At 42.8% G+C, this 6,460-nt stretch overlaps 1 protein-coding gene across 1 annotated transcript in view; it reads right to left on the bottom strand.

The window, feature by feature from the left end:
* LOC137428631 (protein sidekick-2-like) overlaps nt 1–4,854 on the bottom strand; it is an 85,211-nt gene extending 80,357 nt beyond the window's left edge. Inside the window, exon 1 of the mRNA XM_068118533.2 lies at nt 4,823–4,854. The gene's annotated coding sequence lies outside the window, so the exon portion shown is untranslated. The remainder of the gene's footprint in view (nt 1–4,822) is intronic.
* Between the last annotated feature and the right edge of the window lie 1,606 nt (nt 4,855–6,460).

Here is a 6,460-nt window from a genome sequence, read left to right on the forward strand (position 1 = left end):
AAACCGCCTGGAACAGATTCAGTCCTCGAGGTGAAATTTGAGGGTTTTATGGTCCACAAGGTGAAAGTTGAGGGCGTTATGGTCCACAAGGTGAAATTTGAGGGCTTTATGGTCCACAAGGTGAAAGTTGAGGGCGTTATGGTCCGCAAGGTGAAATTTGAGGGCTTTATGGCTCATATGTGAACCGGAAATGAAAATGGCCGTATTTCCACCAAATTGAGACCGAGCATTACAACCTTCCATGCAGAGCTTCCAAAATGAAATTAAATAATAAATCGTTTGTAATGTGTACCTTTGCCAGAAAAATTAAATAAACATAGCAAACAAAGCACAGGCCCAACAATGATATATGAAGGAGAATGAGGTAAAAACATTGACTATGGATTTAACCACATCAAACGTTGTCAAGCAAGGAAGCAGAGGAGATGTAAAGCTGGCTGTTCGGCCTGCAATCGTTTCCTCAAATAACATTGATCATGTAGGAAGGATCATTATAGGAAATCTTTACCGGACAGAATCAATTACTGGAGTGTGTTAACTCTGAGGGCACTTGCTCAAAACTTTTTTAAGAGGTTAGGAGGCAACTTCCTGTTGACGTGTCGTCATGGAACAAATGACAGACACTTTTCCATTAAGACAGGGACCAATAAGGATCCGATCACAAGCCTTGTGCTTGTTCCCATGCAGAGATACTTATGTGTCATCACCTTACAGGTTAAGGACAGGTGTCATCACCGATTGCTTTCACTTCCTGTAACGTGTGCAAAATTAAACAAGAGAGTTCATGGAACACCTTAAACAGCGCAGTCAACAAGGACATGGGTGGGGTCTGCGAGCAGCAAATTTGATTGGAAAATGCTGTAATACTTTGTCCACGTACTGCTAAACGAAAAGTTTTTGAAAGTGTGAATAAAGTGATTTGTGTTCTAAAATGTTCTAAGTATATAATTAAATTGAAATAAAATAAAGATTTTTGAAGATTGTAGAAAAAAAAAACATTTTTTTTAAACCGTTGCTGATGCAGCTTCTTTTACACCACCTTATTTAACTCATTACATTAGTCATTCATGCCTGTTGTTTGTGTCCTTTATGACGTCCTTTAAAATGGCAAGTTTCCTGTTTGGAATTATTCTCAACTTTGTTTGACTGCCAGACAGGCAGACAGAGTAAAAAGGACATCTCGCTCCTCTGCGCATGCGCAATCGGGCCAAATTTGGAGCCAAAGTTTTGTTGAACTACAGGTGGTTTTCAGATTTGTGTTCAAAATATAACATTCAATTAAAATTAAGTTGTTCCTGGATTATAAACTGACATTTGTAGACAGAAGGACAGACAGACAAAGTGAACCAATTGCTTAACCCTGCTCTTCGCTTCACTTGAGCGGGGTAATAATAAAACTTCCTCCAGCTCAGGTCCAACAATAGGTAATGTTATATCGTCCTACAGGAACAGTTTGAATATTTACTCCTTATAAATGAAAAAGTTTTCCCTCCTTGGAGTTCCCTTCTGTATCCATCTTATCCACCCCTTACATCCTTTCCTGCCCCATTCCTCCCAAACACATTGTTTGTCCAAGTCTCACTCCCTTTTGGCCTTCAACTCTGCTGTTGGTGTTTTCCCCCCTCTCTGCTGCTCCTTTTGTCCTGTTGCGACCTGATCCGTTCAGTGTACGAATAGTAGCTCTTCCACACAACCCTAACTATGCATCCAAAAACCCCGATAGGTCGGATCCGGATCTAGGTCGGATCCGGATCCAAATCGTCGCCAGAAAAAAATCAATTAGTCCTTGTCTCACACCCAACCTGTCCATCAAGTTTCATCCGAATATGTCCATAACGTTTTGAAATATTGTGCTATGTATAGTTTTTTGCCCTATCTCTCATTGGTGAAGAACCACTTAAAATTTCTGATATCCGGATCCGGATATTCAGCAAAATCTAATCAATTTGCCCTTTTCACACCCCAAACCTGTCCACAAAATTACTTCTGAATCCATCCACAAATATTGAGATATCCTGCTCACAGACAAACAGACAGACAAACAGACAGGGACGAAAAACATAACCTCCGTCCACCTTCGGTGGCGCAGGTAAGATATGAATCTGGATCTTCACCAAAATTTAATAAATCAAGCCTTGTCACACACCCAACCTGTCCACCAAGTTTTGTCTGGATTCGTCCATAACTTTTTGAGATGTCCTCCTCACAGACAGACAGACAGACAGACAGGGGTGAAAACAAAACCTCGGTCTCGCTTCGGTGGCGGATGTAATAATCTGAAAGATAATGTAGGGACAATTAAAAGGAACAGATGGATTTGGGACGGGCAAGAGTAATAAAGATTATGTGTAAATGTAAGGAACAGCTTTAGTAAAGACGTTGTGGACAGGTGGTCAGGAGACCTGCGTGTGACAACTGGCCGATCTCTAATAGGGGATTATGGTTGCATTTACGATTGAAAAAATAATTGTCCTGCACATTGCGATATTGTAAAACAAACAAACAAACAAAAATTTTTTAATCCCACATTGACAACAGGAGGCTAACCCCTGACCTGTTACAACGTTTTAAAATGGAAATTGCTCTCTAAGGGAAAGCATATTCCAAGAATCGTTTGTTCTACCCAGTAATTATTCCCTCCTGTGTTTGCTTTCATAACAAATTGGGCGTTTTTCAAGAATACAAGCCTTTGCATCCTCAGCATCATAATTGTATTATTGCTAATACCTGGGCAAAAGAGTTTGCCTTTATGACTTTTGATATCTTTCTCTCCGACAAGTTTTTCTTCAAAACAAGAAACCCCTTTCATCAACAAACGCAGAAGCGACATATGAACACCAATGCAGAATAATTGAGAATCTGAGCCATCTGGTCATCCTTTGGTGGAGCTAAGTCTGGCAAAATGGCTGCCACATTGGGGAAGTGTCAGCGAGAAGTGCTGCATCTTCAAGCATGCTGCCATTCAAGTCATTAAGCCGGCTGTCCTCCCTTCGTCATGCACATGAAAGATCCCATCTTGTCCGGGAAAAAAAGCATCAGATGTGATGATACCACCATGGACTCGGAGACTTTGCTGACAGATTTCATAAGCTATAGTTTGATGACAATGGAAGAACTGCTTCAAACTAGATTGGCACGAGGAAGAACGCACTCCTCCGCCAGGCTGAATAGTTTACGTTTTGTATCCCACTGATGGGTCGGATCTGGATCTGGACCTGAACCAAAATCAAATCGCTTGTTCTTGTCACCTACCCAACTGATCCACCAAGTTTTGTCGTCACTCGTCCACAACTTTTTGAAATACACTTTCATGCTATACAGTATATCGTTTTGACGCCATCTCTCTATAGTGAAGAATTACTTAAAACATTAAAAAAGAATTCTCGTATCTCGATCCAGATTCCGATCTTCACCAAAATCGAAGCAAATCGTCCTCGTCATACACCAAACCAGTACAACGAATGTCCTCTGAATCCGTCCACAACGTTTTGAGACATCCTGCTCACAGACAAACAACCAGTGGTGAAAACAACCTCCATCCCCCTTTCCTGGTGGAAGTAAGCGGTATGATCTGTGGCATATGTAGATCGTAGCTGATCAACGAATAGTTCTAAGACTCCCCAAGGAAAAACAACATTTGTATGTTAACAATGGAGGTTATAAAGTAACAGGTTAATGGCTGTGGCCGTACTTCCTCATACTGCCTCTCAACTTGGCACATTAAGAGATTATGTCACTTATTCAGTGGACGAATGTCATGCGGATACACCTCGAGGTGCACTGATACCTACTGGACCCGAGATATCGTTTGTTGGTGTAATTGGCCTCGGAAGACGGTGAGAAAAAGATTCCAGAGATGCATAGATGTGATGAGGGCACAATGGACCGATACACATTTTCCTTGGGCCCGAGGTCCTTTGCGCATCCTTGTACAGAGAGGGGCGGCTCCCAGCAACATTTAGAGGCAGAACTGACTTGTGCAATGAGATACAGAGGAGCAATCAGTCTTCAGAGAATAAGTCAGACTCCAATTTCCATTGACTTACAATTTTAGCAGTTGGAGACTTCATTTGATTTCCAACTCGACCCTTAAGCAAAAAAATAAAAATAAAAAAACGATTGGAAAACAATTCATACAAGATTCTCGATTCGCTCGATACTTGCACCTTTGTTTAAATAGAAAATGGCAGATAGAGCTGGAGCGAGAAAAGCAACATGATCACAACACTCAGATGTCACCTTGTGGGCAGCGTGACCCCAACAACAATCTTTTGGAACCTGACTCTTCTCGATAACAATTGAGCCTTATGAATGTAACTATGGCAACAGAGCACCGCCATTAGTGCTTTGCAAGGAGACCAATGCCTTGCGAGACACCAAACATTGTCCGCCCATATATTTTGTTGCCCATCTGCAATGTTTTTCAGGCCAATGGTTCAATGAGGTATTAGCTGAGGAATTAACGATTCATCATGGCGTACATATTTGCTAAGTGTACTGTGAAGATGAGTTAAACTTTTATTTGGTAATTACTTTTTGCGGTCGTCTGAGGCTTAGGGAGTTTGTGCAGAAATCAAATGCAGAATGTGTGCTTTGGAATACATCAGTGTACTTTTATGTGAATTACAAGGACCTTAAGCAATGGACATCAACCTGGTACCATAATGTGGCAATTGAGCCTGGGATCCCAGAGTGAGGTTAGAATGGTGGCCATGGAACAGGCCATGCATGTTTATTTTGGAACATTGGATGCAAACAAGTGACGTTAACCTCCATGGAGATCATTGAGGTTTGCTTCCTTCAAATCGCCGAACATTCTCACCTGACTTCAACGCGCGCCGTGCGAGAGTCGTTTCCCGCAGACGATGTCACCAGGCAGGTGTAGGCTCCGCTGTCGGCCGGCGTGGCATGGGAGATACGCAAGCTGTCGGGCCCTCCTCGCAACAATCGGGCGCGCTCCGCCGCGCCTAGCTCCTCGCCATCTTTAATCCAGCTGACCGATGCGCTCACAGCAGGGTCGTGCGCCACTTCACAGCGGAGCTCCACGGAGCGCCCACGGACCACCCCTCTGTCACGCGGTGCCTCAGTGATGCGCGTCCTTGCTGTGGTTTGGCACACGAGGAAACTTCATGCCTGATTATTTCCTTAACGACGGTGTAAACGTCTACTGGTAAAGTGTGCTTGCATTAGCCTAGGAATGTTAAATTGGGTTAAATCAAGGTTGCACTGCCTTTCCATTATCCTGCGTGTGGGCTAGCAGGGTGACCCAGCTGGTAGTGTGTTCCCAATGGAGCTGTCAATGTTCAAGTTTGAATGCTCACTGGGGTGCATTTTATACCCGGTAACAAACTGTAGTTATAATCTTGCACAAAAGAGACTTCAGTCTGATGAAATATATAAGTATGTTATTCTTTTACTCATTTCTCCACATTATTTCACTGACATGTGTTAAAGTCAAGAGTTGTCTTTAAAACTTCACTTTTCCCCCCTCAAACTGAAACACCAAACCAACTGTCAAGATGTATATAATCATAAGTTACGTACAAAAACTCATATTTCAGCACAACTTCTTCAAGTTTCCAAAATTGTGTCCCCTTAGATAACAACTTTGTGTTTTTGCCTGCTCTACACAAACATCGGAGTGTCATCGCTGATGTTTATCAATTGAAGTCTGATTGGTCGTTAAATAGCTGATTTTCTGTTCAAATCGCTATACCAGACTCAATGATGTTGTGCTTAGAGAATCCGCTCTGAATCTGTGAGGAAGGCAGTTTTTTTTGTTTGTTTTTTTTTGGCAGTTTTGTGAGGAAGGCAGTTTGGATTCCGACCCCGGCTAATCAGACGTAAGCACGTGGTGACTCCTCAAATTGACACTCAGCATTTAGAGGATAGAGCACGGATAAAGCCCGTGCGTTTAAGCCAGGAAACAAGTGACTTCCACTCCCTAACTGCTGCAATAGAGCCTGCACACTTCCCTTTCTGTGTGAGAGCTGCTGCCCAGACAACAAATCCACTTTGAGGTGGCTAGTAGAGAAATCTGGCATCGAGGTATGTCTGAGGAATCCAGGTCACTCGCTATGCGCAGCTTTTAGCAGAATTTTGGAACTTCCCTCCAACACTTTGTCAAAAGACACCAGTGAGATCTTTGAAGTCCATCAACTCGTGTTATCAGACGGGACACCCAGCTTAGCATGCATCCCTTGTCTGTGAAGCGCAAAACCTGGCAGCTTATAGTCTGGTAGAGAATCAATCTCACACTAGACAGCTCAACGGTAAGTACGTATATGCTATCTCTGCACCAAGCTGGAAGACAGATTTTTGTCAGGGCAATTTAACCACCATCTCGTCTACGCCTTCTTTCGACATCAAATTCAAAAGACCTCAAATACTGACTGACAGTTCTGGAGCCAAGTCTTAAATAATGACAATCTACAAAAGCAACTGCTGCACATGCAGGGGT

This window comes from Myxine glutinosa, chromosome 5 (assembly GCF_964187855.1).
Source record: "Myxine glutinosa chromosome 5, kmMyxGlut1.1, whole genome shotgun sequence".
NCBI classification, from domain to species: Eukaryota; Metazoa; Chordata; class Myxini; order Myxiniformes; family Myxinidae; genus Myxine; species Myxine glutinosa.